At 34.7% G+C, this 15,846-nt stretch overlaps 1 long non-coding RNA gene and 4 other non-coding genes across 5 annotated transcripts; 1 reads left to right on the top strand and 4 right to left on the bottom strand.

Annotated features, from left to right (window-relative positions):
- Positions 1-10: 10 nt before the first annotated feature.
- Positions 11-860, top strand: LOC114743116 (uncharacterized). Its single transcript, XR_003739972.1, has 2 exons — positions 11-75; positions 561-860. It is a non-coding gene; the product is annotated as an uncharacterized LOC114743116 (long non-coding RNA).
- Positions 861-3,542: 2,682 nt separating this feature from the next.
- LOC114743130 (U5 spliceosomal RNA) lies at positions 3,543-3,656 on the bottom strand. The gene has a single exon (XR_003739973.1). It is a non-coding gene; the product is annotated as a U5 spliceosomal RNA (small nuclear RNA).
- Positions 3,657-5,062: 1,406 nt separating this feature from the next.
- LOC114743132 (U5 spliceosomal RNA) lies at positions 5,063-5,179 on the bottom strand. The gene has a single exon (XR_003739975.1). It is a non-coding gene; the product is annotated as a U5 spliceosomal RNA (small nuclear RNA).
- Positions 5,180-7,910: 2,731 nt separating this feature from the next.
- On the bottom strand, positions 7,911-8,028 carry LOC114743131 (U5 spliceosomal RNA). Its single transcript, XR_003739974.1, has one exon. It is a non-coding gene; the product is annotated as a U5 spliceosomal RNA (small nuclear RNA).
- Positions 8,029-9,484: 1,456 nt separating this feature from the next.
- On the bottom strand, positions 9,485-9,603 carry LOC114743133 (U5 spliceosomal RNA). The gene has a single exon (XR_003739976.1). It is a non-coding gene; the product is annotated as a U5 spliceosomal RNA (small nuclear RNA).
- Between the last annotated feature and the right edge of the window lie 6,243 nt (positions 9,604-15,846).

Raw genomic sequence — 15,846 nt, 5'->3', positions numbered from 1 at the left:
ATATTCACAGCTGGAGAACCACCGCACTGACTCTAACTGCTATCCTATTCCCAGCAGCAGGAATATGGTTTATAGGTAAGTCGTCATATTCCTGTTCATTTCCTCTGTTTTTGGGTGGTCAAAGATTATTGAACTTGATGGCTGGACAAAACACGCCTACCTGCCTTGTTCTGAATCTTCATCGTTATTTTAATAATGAAGAATTGGGTCCACAGGGGTAGGCGTTGAATTCCTAATCTTCTCGCATAGAAGCTTTGACGGGTATTTTGTGAAAAACCAATGCAACATGAAAGCTTAGCAGTGAAAGCGCATCAATAACTTATCATCGTTTCTAACCATAAATAACTTCAGTCTTTCAAGAAATCAAGTTCATTCCAACCTCAAAGAAGAGAGAAGCTTATAATTGTTCCTTGGGCATATCCAAATCAGCTCATCTTGATGATGCAGGAGTATATTTGATATACAAACTCTTGGATTAGCAGAACTAACTATCAGCTGGAGCTTGAGCTTTTCTGAATTTGCCCGTTTGTTGATTTATTTCATTAATGTGGTGGTGGCAGGTATATTTTTGCGCAGTGTTGATAGATTTAACGAAGATAATGAAGTGCAAAGGTCAAACACCACTCCATTGCTTAAAGAGAATAATAATACTGAAGATACATCACCATCTGCTCCTCCTCCTCCTCAACACCAACAATGTTGATTCCCTTATATTTTCTTAGTGTTTATACGGCCACCGTTCAACTGTATATAGCATTCGTTTTATTCTTTTAACACTTAAAACCTCTTTTTTGGTTGTGCTAAAGGAAAAGGAACATACCAAGATTCAATGTTATAATGTATCATTGGTGTGTGATATTTAGCAGCTTTTTTGACTTTTTTTTCCAATTTTTTTTTGTTAGTGGACCAAAAAGGGCACTGTGGCTCTTCCAATCAAATATCATATTAATGTTGAATATGTCTGACTCTTGCTAAATAAGCACTCCTAGAGAGGCACTCAACGCTAGTTCATATACTCACTAGAAAAGTTTGAGGACAAATGAACTGGCTTATCAACACAAATTGGTATTTCAAGAATAGAACTATTCACTTTCCATCCTTTTTGGGGTTGTTCCTTGTTAAAACATAACTAGGGGTGGTAATATAGACCAATCCACAGATTGCGACTCGGCCTGTGCCGGGTTAAATTAGGCGGTGCGAGTTAAAAAGATCTCGTGTGATGGCGAGTTGACTTTTAGTTAACTCTAACTCGTTATGATGAGTTGACAGATTGGCTTGTCAACTATTATTTTCTTTTTAAAATTATTTTTTATTTTTTAAATATTTTTCTTTATACAATATAAAAAAATATAATGAAAATTTTATCTTTCCTGCAAATCTTGATTAAAAGCACCAAATAAATAAATGATATATGTGTTTTTTTAATTTCCAGATAAAATATAATAACATACATATAATGATTAATAAAATTTAAAAAAAAGATGGATTGTAGGTTAGGCAGTGTGGGTTAAAAAGCTTTGTCTATTGGTGGGTAGACTTTTAGTTAATCCTAACCTATCATTTTTTGTAGATTAGTGGGATCGACTCATATCACTAACTCTAAACATAACCTTTTAAAGGCAATTATCTATTCCTAAATGCCATGCAAAAATATTGACACGAAAATGTTAAGTATGCCCAAACCATCATGAAGATTTTTAATCTTAATTAGGGCTCTGCGGTCTGCACGTGTGAAGTATGCAATTTTTAAACGTGGGTGATATGAAGGGATATATTATAATAGGATTAAACCTATAAAAATATTTGGATAACATTGAATGAAAAACAATTGAATATGTATGATAATCTATGGATATTTTTTTTGTAATATGTTGAAAATAGGTTTTTGCAACTTCCAAGATAAATGCACAATTTATCTAAAAGGGAGAGAGAGTTGGTTCTTATCCAAAGGCGGAGCAGAGAAGCAGGAACTGAATCAGCGGCTTTCAATTCAATACTTGCGGTTTTGCATTGCCACCCACAAAATAAAAAATTACCAGGAATCCTCTCGGTTCTCTACACCTACCTCAACATACTTTAATTAATTGATACGGTGAGGGGGGAAAAAAAAGCCCGTGCATTTTTTTTTTTTAAAAGAGGATATTGGAGTCGGATGAGCACATATAGTTTTGTGCAGATTCTGACTAACGAAGAAGACAACAACTTGGATGAACTTACTCTGTAGAACTCATCTCGCTCTCCGTATACCACCCCACCCAATTATCTAGTCCGAGATGGATATTCAATATGTTTACAGATTTCGGAAATATTCTTTTAGAAAAATATGTAGTTATTGGAATAAGCTGTAATTTGAATACCATGGTTTGAAATCCCTGATTTTTGTCCCAAAAAATATCCCTGGGATTTGACCCTTCTAGACGGGGGGAAAAACCACCAAAATCAACGCCCACAGACTCTTACACTGTTTTGGCCAGAATGATTCCTTTCCTCTCTGCTCTCTCTCACTAACTACAAATAGAAAATGTTTGATACTCTCTTCCTTACTCATCACACATACTTCATTTTCCTGTTAATGGCGCCCACAGCAGCAATGCTACTTCTCTGTCATTACGGCAAAAGCCACAACTCTTCTGTCTCAGCCCCACAACGCTCAAGCTCTGCAACAAAAAAATGGTGGGCTGTTAAATTAGAGAATCAGATCTTAAAAGCAGGAGGTTCAGATAACATTAGTCACACGCAGTGTCTTGTGGATCATAATTCTGATCTGGAAAAGAGGTTTGAAGATGCCATTAAACTCTGCAACTGCTAAAGTCAGCCTCACAGTCACAGATTTTCCAGCACTTTCTTCTTTTCTTCTCTCTTTCATTTTGTGTATCTTGTCAGTCCTTTGTAAAGAAAAAGAGGCAACTTGTTGATATTGTGTTGTGATTCAGACTTTATTCCGTTGTATTATATTGTGCTATGCTACATATCTTCCAATAAAGCACTCCCTTGCATATATGCATGGAGCTTGAGTTTTTCAACCCACACAGATCTAAATGGAATTATGGAGAAAAGGTCAGGAGTGCTTTGAAAGGAGGAAGATTAAGCAAAAGGTTCGCTCCTAGATGTGATTCTCAATATGATTAATCTTCTTTGCGACTAATCAGCTAATAAGGTTAAGCAAACGATTTAGTATCAGTTTTTCAACCCACAAGTCTCACTCCAATGAATCCAAGTAGTGTAACAGAAAAACTGTGATGCATTAAACAGGAGGACATTCGCTCCTTTGCGATGTGCTAAGCGAGGGGAAAAGATTGAGACGCCACCCCAAAAAGTCCTGAACACTCCAGATTCATAAACTCGACGAATTGGGAGCAAATCTAACTAACGAAGATTAACACTGACGTTCCAAGATAGTGAAATAACGATTAAACACAACATACGACATAATAAAACGTAACGACGGAACGGTCCTCCAAAGCGAGTTTGGTAACCCACAACAGAATATTAGGTTAATCATTAGTTATAAAATTAAATTAAATCTTCATACTAGGCGTTGCGAGGATCTTGAAGATCCTCTCCAAAAATTGGCGTATGCCGCTTTGAGTGGCGAGCACACGGTATTCTTTAGTAAAAGGCGAAAGAATAGTTCGCTCTGTGCTCACCACACGGCTCCGTGGCTTGCTCAAATTGCTCGCGTAGCTTTATATACAAGAAACATGGTTGTCGCTTGTTAATATTTCACGATGTGGGACTTCTCGTTTGATTCTAAGTATGATGGGCCTTCGGTTCTATGGGTCCGACTTTTGGGTTTTCTTATGCAGATTCACTTCCAGCCTAGCGTCGAGCTAGCTTCTGCTTTACAGTTCTACTTGATTTCTCTCTTACACAAAAAAAGTGTTTAGATACCTTAATAATCACTTTTTAAAAGCATGTTTTTGTAAATTAAGACAAACTCCTCCACATATTTACTTCGTATACCGTAAAAGCACTTTTGAAACCATAGTTTTGACCTTATCCAAATACCCCCAAAATTCTCAACCTATTTGCAGTAACCATCTATTCACTGGACCTTCTATCATCATGTGATTCAACTATAATGCGCGGATAATAATATAAGCGAGCGTATAAGGATGCAATTGTGAAGAGTTGTTATAGAATAAACTGCTGAGAATCTTGAAAATTAAATTAAAATAGTCCTTAAGTTCCATGAGAGCGAATTATTACTCGCATCCTCTCCAAGTTATGATTCATACTCGTTAATTTCATAATATATTTTACTTTTTTTTTTTAGTGATAATGTATTTTACCTTTACTATTAAAAGGAAGTCTTGAAAAAATTTTAATTTAGACTACGTGAATGATCATTCTAAAATGTACCGGTCATAATTTATTCTTATACCACTTTGAGGAGATTTTAAAATGCTTGTCAATTTTATAAGCTTTAAATTTATACACTGACTTATCAATCCATGCACCATGAACACTGTATTCTCTGAATGAATATTGTGATATCCTACAAGTGAAAAGAATCTCCACGAAATGGGCCTACAATGAAGAATCTATATTAGCCCATATCCATGTTGGTTGAGTTTTTCATTTGAAATAGATCTCACTGACCACAGAGAGCATAGGAAAAACAGTAACTGAAACGGTGGAAGGAGAAGAAATAAAGAAAGCCTTTGAAAGGAATTGAACTCAAGCGTATTGGGAGCATCTTCCAGATAGAAAGAACCGTTGAAGGAAAGTGTTCCTCCTAGCAGAAAGAAGATCCAAACTGTCATATACTAAACAGAAACGCTGACATATACCAAGCAGAAAAGAACTCCATCCCTTGTGATATATTAATTGACAGAGAAGCTTGACACGTCAAACAGAAAAAGATGAAAAGGATCCCTCGGCCACTAACTAAAAACAGTCTGAATGATGAACAGAATGAGACCCTGATGCTATGGTTTGCATCTAAACGAAGAACAACCCCCAATTACATGGACGCAATAGACTTTTTGTCCTTAAGCGCTCCCAAACTAAGTGTACCAGGACTTCGCATGTCATTAGATTTTAGAACTTGGGATTGTGAGGATCTTCCGCAGAAGATCCTCTCCAAAAATAGGCGTATGCCGCTTTAAGCGGCGAGCACACGGTATTCTTTAGTAAAAGGCGAAAGAATAGTTCGCTCTGTGCTCACCGCACGGCTCCGTGACTTGACCTCAGAGCATGCGTGGCTTTGTAAACTAGTGAGATGGCTGATGCTTATATCTTGGGCAATGTGGGACTTCTCTGCAGCGGCTAACCCCTTTCTCTCTCCCGGCCCCCTCCCTTTTTCGTTGGATAATTTGACCACCATTGCGCAACTTATCCGTCTTTTGTACACAATCAAGCTTGTTGATATTTTGTGCTTAAGACTCAGCTTTTCTCATGATAAAAAAGAAAGTACACTCCTCAGCCCATATCCATTTGCCTGAGTTTTTCAAACAAAACAGATCCAAAGTCGTTGAGAGGGGGAAAATTATATACAATCTCACTCTGATGCATATACTGAACGGAGAGAATGATTCGAACTCTGATATGCTACGCATGCATACTAAACAAGAGAAGATCCAACTGTGACATACTGAAGAAAAGGACTCACTTCCTTGTAATATGGAAAACAACCTTTGAGATATACTGAGCAAGAAAAAATCCAAACTATGATAATACCTGTCCATCTGATTCTATAACCAGGTACATAACTTCAGCAGACATTCAAGTCACCGTCTTAGAAGAAGAAAAGGGAGTGCCATACGTTGTGCATATTCAGTTCATAGTGTGAATATCTGCATGAGGTACTTAGAACTGAATGGCAAATGCCAAACAGACTTTTATAGTTTCATTTAGTTTCACTTGGAAACAATTTTTTTTCCCTAAACATGTGAGAAGAAGATAGAGCATAATAAAAAGGGGGATTACAATTTCATTATATCAGAAATATATTTATACGGATACAAAAATATACGGGTCAATACCAAACATGATTTTAGGAAACTTGTTCCCCTGTCTAAAGCTGAAATTAAGAATCACCGCTATTCACTCAAGTTACCAGCACATTCAACAATTAAATATTACAAATATTCAAAATAACAAAAGAAACATAATCTGGTGCATGGATCTGTATCAGTATAGCAAGCAATCTTCATCCCTCCTCCTGGATACAAGAGCTATGCATAACACCAAGCTTGTCTCCAAGTCCTTCAAATCGTTTCTTCTGCTGTCCTTCGGTAAGAATATGAGCAACTTGTCCCTTTGTTGAACAATGCAACGGCTGAACTTCATATTCCTTTTCAGCTCCTCTAGTAGCATGATACTCCTCCCGTCCTAAATATAAAACCCACTTTGTAGTATAAATCACACTACCAAGTGGGTCTTATACTACGAAGTGGGTATTATATTTAAGACTGGAGGGGTATTTGATTTTAATGTGTTTAATTTTTCCATGAAAACCTGGATTTTCAACCATTCCAACAGCAGATTTGCTTTCAAACTAAATCTCTGTAGCATCTTCTTGCTTAAACTTCAAATCATTCATATTTTTCCTCAGCCATAATGCTTGATTAACAGCAGCAGATGCAGCCATATATTCTGCCTCTTTATTTGACTGAGACACGGAACTTAGCTTTCTTGAACTCCAACATACAATACCTGATCCAATCGTGAAGCAATAACCTGAGGTGCTTATATGATCTTCAAGTGATCCTGCCCAGTCACTATTAGTAATTTCAGAGATGAACTCCTCCTGAATCATACACCATATGGAAGTGTACCTTGAACATACGTTATGGTCCGTTTTACTGCTTTGAGATGATTTTGGTATGAGTCCCACAGTAGGGAGCCTCATATGAGAAGTTGGATTTATGAGTTCGAGGGTTCTGCCTCCCAATAAGAGAGTCTCTTAGGATAGATTCTTCCTTTGGACTTGTGCATAACAGGATTTCAGTTGGAAAGTGCAAATATCTTGATAGAATAGTAGCTGCATGCATTTCCGCAAAAATAACACGTCAGCACCATATCATTCATCTCAAACGTGCCCTTCATTTACTTTCTAAACTCTTTCAAAGGACCTGGATTGCTTCCAATGATAAGAATACCATCAACATAAATTGAAACAATTAGAATTTCAGCACATTCCTGCTTCACATACAGTGTTGCCTCATTGATACTCTTTTCAAATCCCAAGCAAAGCAAGTGACCATCAATTTTTGCGTACCAGGTTCTAGGAGCATATTTTAAGCCATATATTGCTTTTTTCAACAAATAAACTTGATCAGGCAATGCTTTTGAGATAGGCAAACAAGAAAAGAAAGGCGGCAAAACAAATCAAGACTAGTGAGCCAATGCTTTTGAGATAAACAAATAAGAAGAGAGGAGAAAAGAAACTAATGGCAATCCAAAAATCGGAGGGAACAACGCATCCCAAAAAGCTGATTGAGAATCAAAAGCCTACTGCTTTTGGATGGATGTTATAACATTCACTGTTGAAATTAAGATGATTCATAAATCATATGATCTTTGGTGCTCTTACAGTCTCGAGTCCCTTACAGTTACGCAGCTTATGAATAAGTGAGATTGAGCTACTCTAGAGACTCAGTAGTCTGAACAAAAATTGATCTCGGCATTTTGGTTCCATGAGAACTTGAAAGAAGGATAATTAAGAATCAAGGACGAATGAAAGTGCCGGTCCAATGTGCTAAACAGAAAGAAGATACAAACTGTCATTTACTCAACAGAAAAACTGTGATATACCAAGCAGAAATGAACTCTCCCTTATGATCCACTAAACAGAAGAACAGAACCTAAAACAAACAAATGCAGATAAATAACAGAACCATCTAATACGTAACAAGACCCGAACTCGGACTATGACATCAAAATTTTGAACTTCGTATTGCGAGAGGCTTCCATAGAGAAAGCCCTCTCCAAAAATAGGCGTATGCCGCTTTAGGCTGCGAGCACACGGTATTCTTTAGTAAAAGGCGAAAGAATAGTTCGCTCTGTGCTCACAGCACGGCTCCGTGACTGACTGCAAACTCACGCGTGGCTTTATATATAGAATAGGCAGGTGACGCTTCTGTGTATTTCTCGATGCGGGACATTTTTCTGATTCTTAACTTGCATTTTTAATGTAGCATAGCAGTTCAGCACAATACGTCAATTTGATCCCTTAAGTTAGTTGTTGATGGCTTTTTTACGTGTCAATTTATCCGGTATTAATAAAATTGTCTATTATAAAAGGGGGGAAAAAGTATGACCAAAAGAATTTGCCTTGGGTTGGGAATAACATAACATATCAATTTTCTTGGCAACCATATAAGCTCTGAATTTATAGGTGTCATTTTTCTTAACGGGTTCTTATTACGAACAAATACAGCAAAACATTTGGTGATATATTTGCACGCCTGAGCGTCCTCTAAATTTTATCCATAAATAATCCTCTCTGATTCGATAGTCTTAGCTTGATTTCTCATCCTCAACTTATCTGCCACTTCTCTGTTCTTTTTTTCTCCCCCTTTCAAATTCATTCAAATAGATAATGGTCAAACATACTCCCTTCCATCTTAATCTACTTCATGATTCTCAAAAAATGATATTTAGCATTCTCAAAGAAAAAGATATAGCTTTTCAATTTGCACATTACTAAAATTAATTTCCATAATGAAGTACCCTATTAGAATCAAAAGCATAATGAGAACAACAATAAATGAAGGAAGGAGGAGCATAATTGAAAAAATATAGATTTTATATCTTCTATTATATTTTGGACCAAGCTACTTTGTCCTATAATTAGAACCAAATAGGGTAGTATTACCTAAGCCAGCATTAACATACGACAGAGGCAGCCAAACAAATCAAGAACACCAGGGCAAGCCAATGCTTTTGAGATACGAGAAAGAAAATAACAAACAACAACAACACATATAATCCAGAAGTCAAAAGCAACAAAAGTCAGAATCAAAAGGTTCGCTGCTTATAAATGAAGGCTATGATATTCACTGTTAAGCCTAGGATAATTCATAAATTATGACCTTTGGCGCTGTCACAATCTCTCAAGTACCGGACAGTTATGCAGCTTAAGAATAAAGAAGGAAATATTCTACAGAGTTACTGAACAAAATTAATCTCAGCAAATTTTTCCTTTTCGCCGCGAGCCCGTCCTGTTAAATCTAAAATTTTGAGAGCCTTATCGCTTTGTATCTTGTCTAAATGGAATTCCCTGAATTAATGAGATGAAGAAATGTATTCCTCTCTGAATGTACACTATAATATTTCAGATGTGAATAGAATCTCCATTAATAGACCGACAATTAGTAAGTAGGTTCATGAAATGAAAGTGCACTGTGAGGACCTTCCAAGTATGAGACGAAAAAATCGTTTAAGGAAAATCCCATCAATCCGACATATTATAAAGAACCAATCCATCATCAACTGAACAGAATTTTAGCAAACCTTATAACTTGCATTAGCAAGAGGCTTCCACAGCGGAAAACCCCTCCCCAAAAATAGGCGTATGCCGCTTTAAGCGGCGAGCACACGGTATTCTTTAGTAAAAGGCGAAAGAATAGTTCGCTCTGTGCTCACCGCACGGCTCCGTGGCTAAGAAGCACGGAAGTGTTGCTTCATATACTAGAGAGATAGCTGCTGCTTCTATGTACTTGTCGATGTGGGCCTCTTCCGATGTCATTGAGGATTGAAAACTTGAAATTATTCTCTGGGACTTGAAATTTACTCAAAGACCAGTAAGTAATTATATTACATGTGCAGGAACTAGGAAGTTCAATTCTTATAATAAAAGCTAGAAAAAATATACATAAAAACAACTACTAAATGCAGTTATGCACAAATGCTGCAATGTTGTTAAGTCATGTCGCATTTGAGAAACAAGGAAAGCATACCATATAGAAGAACAATGAGGGTTTTCAATATGATCTGTGTTTAATCACTCCCTAAAATCATAATCAGTCACTGCCGAAATTAAAATAACGCTAGAAAGAAAATTGGAGGTGTTATTATTAAACTATGCATGTATTACATTTAAGAGTATTCAAAACCAAACTGAACTATTCACATTATTGCACTAAACTATTCAATCGAATGTGAACTGAACAAAAATCATATACTGTTAAGATTTCGTTCGGTTTAAAGCTTGTAGGACCTGATGAGTCAAGCCTCAACCAAACTTTGATATACTTATTTCATGCAGACTCATTGTTTTATACTACCTCCGGTTCTAATTATAAGAGCCAGTTGACTAATTTGAGGTGATTAATGAAGTAAATAGAGTTAGTTATTTGTCCTAAATCGGTGTTGTCTTTCCTAAAATATCCTTGCTAATCAAGTGTATTGATTAGAACTATCATTGTTAGAAGGGCTAGTTTGAAAAAATATATATAAATATGAGAGACAAAGTGGATTGGGGTCTTATATTTAGGACCAAAATAAAAGTCAAACAGGGTTTTATATTAAGGATTGGAGGTAGTATAACCGATTCACTAATAAATTAAGCCTAAACCACTTTTTGACTGAGAATGGATTATATTTCATTATAGTTATCAACAAGAATCGTAGGGGAAGGGATTAGTACCCACATTTAGGTATACGTTTGGTACGAGGGAAAATGAGGGGGAGAAGAAGGAAAATTTTAATAAGCTCAATATAAAAAATTAAAAAGTTGGAGTTAAAAACTTTTAATTAATTTTTATTACTCTTTTATGTTACTTCTTCTCTTATTAAAATTTCAAAACCTCACTTTTCTAATTTTTTAAATAGAGCTAATTAAAATTTTTCTTCCCCTCCTCTCCTCTCCATTTCCCTCATACCAAACAATACCTTAGTGTCGGATAGTGTTTCAAATAAAATTACCTTCAGTAAGAAAATATGTGTGCTTAACAAAAAAAGACTTAAAATAAAATATAACTCATGCTACTTGCATGTATAATTTCCCGTATTTATTGATAACTAGGTATATGATTTTTTTTAGGATATAGGATCAATGTTCATAACTATAATGAATGATGATGTCTGTGAGCGGAAGAAATTTAAATTTTTCATATACAAAATCAGTGACGTACAAACTGAAAAACATTTTGGTGAATTGTATATGTTATGATGGATATTATTCTCTATGTTTAACACAAAGTTGAGGTCGATAGCAAATTAGGAAAAAAAATGCAAGAAAAACCTTCAATTTTAAATAAAGATGTTTGACTCGTAAATACATGCAGCCCACTATCATACTGTCACGAAAAAACGAAGAAAAAATAGAAAATATATGTATATATCCTCAGGACATGTATTATGGTTCGATTCAAACTAATCAAAATTAACCCAAATAAACTAGAAATCAAAGAAAACAATTTTATTTAAATAAACAATTAAATATACCCCTTTTTTTTTTTTTGGTAATCTAGAGCAGACTGAGGTCTATGGCCCCCTCCCGATTCCCCCCGGTATCCAGCGCCTTTTCCTGAGTCCCTGGCCTTCTAAACTGGACCAGGTAACCCGGGGCAATTGACTAATCCGGAGTGGGATTATTTTTTAGGCACGCCCATGTAAGGTGCTTTGCACCAAAGGCGGTAAATCCCTCCCAACAAGCGCGGCTCCAGGTTCGAACTCTCGTCCGCCTGGGGGTGTGTCAGGTGTTGGTTAAATATACCCTTTTTTTTATAAACTGACAGGTTGCTTAAACCAAACCTTCTTTTTTTTTTAAATACAAGAGAGGGCAAAGCCCAAGCTACAAAGGAACTAAATAAAAGGGGAAACAAATCCCAAAAACTCTTTTCTCTACTAAAGTCTGCAAATGAACCGGCCAAGAATCCATAATAAAATATCTTGATAGGCCCTCTTTTGCCAAAGCATCAGTGACTTGATTTTGTTGCCTTGAAATGACTTGCATCTTCAGCTCCCAAGAATAACCCATGAAATTCTGAATGTGGAAGGAAATTAAACTCGCTCCTTTGTTACTTTGAGTATCTTTCAGCTTGTCCAAGAGATTTTTGAATGTTCTTTTTTTTTTTGTATAACTCTGAATTATTTTGGGCTTGATATTAATCTTTGTTAAACCAGAAGTATTAAAGTTAAAACCCTTTCAACAAATACGCTTCTCAGGATTCAAATTTGTATTATCTTTTTTATATATAAAGATAAAACCACTTACCATTATTTCAACCAACGGCTTATTGGTAAACTTTTGAATATTTTTGATTCCATATAAAAGAAAAACAATAATATTAAATCCTATGCTATGCAAAACCTGACAAATATTAAATCCTCAGCTTCCATCGGCAGCCATGGAGCCATTCTGGAATGTCAATCATAATATGTTTTTTTTCATTGATCATAGCACAGATAACTTCCTACCGTTGAAACAAAAAGTTCAGTAAATGCTCGTTGGACCACGCATAAAAATTGAGTTGACAACTGTATTGTTTTGTCCCAGTAATTTTAGAATACACGTTTTCTAAATCAATGAGTGCCATTATTTCTCTTCATTAGAATAATGAATCAAATTAGGAAAAACGTTTATTTTTTTGTACTTGGTTCGAAATGAAAAAGTTCTTATTTCATACTTGGTTTAAAAGATGCAAAACAAGGGAAAATTATAACGACTTCGCTACAAATAATAATTAATGAGAATCAAATGTCTAAAATCTATCTATCTATCTATCTACTTTCTACTTGAAATCTCATATTACCCGGTAGATAAATGGGTCGTGTTACCGGGTCCCTTGAATTTCATTTACCTTTTTTTTTTAAAATAATTTGCCTGCGGTCGACGTTACATTTTACTCTGGTCATAGGAAAGTATCCTATCGTTATGGGGAACCTTTTGATTTTTCTCATGTGCTATCGTCCACTTTCCAATGGTGTCTACGTCTTCTAACGTCTCAACAAGGTGAGGCTTCAACTATCTTGTGGTAGCAGATTTAGAGTTTCCATCTTTGCTTGATTTCTCCCTCTTCTTTCAGGCATCTCAATAAGATGAATCTGCATTCAACTGTTTTGTAGTAGCCGTTGATTTCTCGCTTAAAACACATTTTAAATTTTAATTTTAATTTCTTCTATTTTGATTTTTATGATGGTGTTCCTAATGACTCACGGTGCTCCTTCAATTTTTTATTTTCTTAGAAAGGGACGCAGAAGCGAAACTTGCTGGAACTAATGGGATGTGATGCGAACAGTTTTGGATAGAAGGATACTGATGGGAGGAAGACACATAAGGCATTGAGAGACAAGTACGGACCAGAGGGGTACAAACAAATAGGGATAGAAACAGGTCAAGCTTTGTTCTTAATAGGTTAGGCCTGTTTAGTAACATGCTGGCCTGAGCCTGGCCTGTGACTTGTAATAAGCTTTTTTTTTTTTTTAACATGAGCCTGGTCTGTATAAAAGTTTGGCTTGGCTTGAACCTGTTAAAAAAAACCTATAATTTTAAAATTTTCAAAATGCACAGTAAAAAATACATAGGCTAATAAAAAAATATAAAATATATGTACTACATAATAATTATTTTTTATTATTACCTTTTATTTAAATTTTAATGTTATAAGTAATATTTTAAATCTTAATTATAGTTAACATTATTAAAAACAATTTAAAGTAAGATTAGATATAAGTACAAAATAAAAATTAAAAATAAGATAAAAAAAAGACTAGGCCTAATAGGCTTTCGAAAAAGCTTAGGTTTGGCCTATTAGGCTAAACATGCTATCAAAAAAAACTTGAGCATTTTTCTATTTTGAAACAAATCAAGCCAAATACAGACTAGGCTGCAAACTATCTGTTTCTATCCCTACAAACAAATCGCATGACTAAAGTCCCCATTATGGGAATTATTTCCTTCTATTATCATGCTTCTTTTCTGCAACAAACGCACTCTAAGATTTTTTTTTTTTGGTTGATTTTGATAGGCTACTGACGGCAAAATGAAGGCTACCTGAACGAGAATATGTATTTCTAATCTACTGATTAAGGACAGACATCATACTCCCTCCGTTTTTTATTATAAGAGACGAATAACCAAATTACGTTGATCAAAAAGCAGTTAAAATTAGTTAAGAACAATCAATGTGTAAAAAATATAATTTTTTTCTAAAAATGCCCTCATTAATGAGGAGAGAGAGCATAAGAGAAAACAATTAAATTATTGAAAAAAAGAGAAGTGGGAGGAAGAGAGAGTGTGAGTTGAAGACAATAAATATGGGTAAAATAAGAAATCAATACAAAAAAGTAGAGACAACTTTTAAGTGTCTCTTATATATAAGAACATGCCATAAGCATCAAATGTCTCTTATAATAAAGAACGGAGGGAGTAGTTACTTGTATCTTTCTCCAAATAGCTATTAATAACGGCATGAATTTACCGATTTATGAATTAATCTACTCATTTGTAAATGAGAATATATGTATTGCAGTAACTTAATAATGTTTTGTCTCATATGATATGTTATATATTAGGCTGATTTATCAAAATAGCATGGATTTTACTTGTTTGCTAGCTCGAATCCGTGGCTTTGGTAGAAGCGTATTGCAGACAATCCAAATAGCTGCTAGACTCATTCTGGACGCAAGAAATTTTCTCGATAAATTATAAAACAATGAAATTTTGAATTTCTTTTTGATAAAATCAGTCTAGAGTTTTCAATTAAAAGACATTTATGTTCTCCATAAAATGGGGCATGAATCACTTTTCCAAAGTTAAAAGCAACTGTATCCAACTCTTAAGGGGTCACTCAAACTCAGGAACTCACTCATCACCAGTTCCTCCCCACCAATCCTACCAACTAAGAGTGTGTTTGGGATCACGTTTTGTGATCCCAAACTGACTTTTTCCAACAAAACTAGCTTCTGATTATAATTTTTGTTTGGAATTATGATAGAACAAAATGAACTTCATGAAAATAAGTAGCTTTTGGGTGAAGTTATATTTTGTTGCTTGTGGGATGCATCACGATGGGGTGAGAGAAAATAAGCTTTATGAAAATGGGATACACTCTCTCTTACCTCAAAAGAAATTCCATTTGCATAGAAAATGATCATACTATCCATATTTATTTGTTGCATATAATAAAATTTATTTCCTTTTTAGTCATTTTATATCCAAACTTACTTTTTCATCAATCATCAAAACAAGTGTCAGCTTTTCAAACTGATTTTTTTACAAAATCCAGTCCAAACATAAATTACATTACACTATCTGACTTTTATTCAATCTGACTTCTGTAAAAGTCAAATTGAAAAAAAAGTTACTTCTCCACCGTTAATCTAAACACATCCTAAATTATTCTAGAGGAAAATGCGGGATGCCCATTTCTATCTACTACGAATTCTATTTGTAGGAATCCTATGATCTTAATTATTATATATGAAATTTTGTGATTGATTTCATGGTCATTTAAAATTTAATTATGTATCAAAAAGTTTTAATTCTTGCATAGCTGTATGTATAATTATAAATTTACATGCAAATTTTATCATCCACCCTTGCAACGCACGGGTAGAATTTCTATTTCTAGTTTATAAGAAATCATAGCATCTGTAAACCATAAGCAATTATTAATTTTATTCTGTTCAATTTTTTATGTTTTTTTAAATCTTCAATATATTTTATTGATTTCTTGCATTTAAAAAAATTAAGTTTTAAATATTAAAAATTAAATATAAATTTTTTAAGTTATTCAGAAGAATTTTTTTTTTGGGGGGTGGGAAGTAGTTAACAGTTAGAGAAATTAATTTGGACAATGATTTATTTTCAGAATCCTAGGTCAATAATATATTTTCGTGGCAAAAAATTAAAAAAAAATTGCATTACGTTACTTTTCTTTTAGGGAAAAT

The sequence above is a fragment of the Neltuma alba genome, unplaced genomic scaffold (genome assembly GCF_004799145.2).
Source record: "Neltuma alba isolate B1F8T4 unplaced genomic scaffold, ASM479914v2 tig00003947_pilon, whole genome shotgun sequence".
Taxonomy (NCBI): Eukaryota; Viridiplantae; Streptophyta; class Magnoliopsida; order Fabales; family Fabaceae; genus Neltuma; species Neltuma alba.
This window is presented reverse-complemented; position numbering and strand designations above follow the sequence as displayed.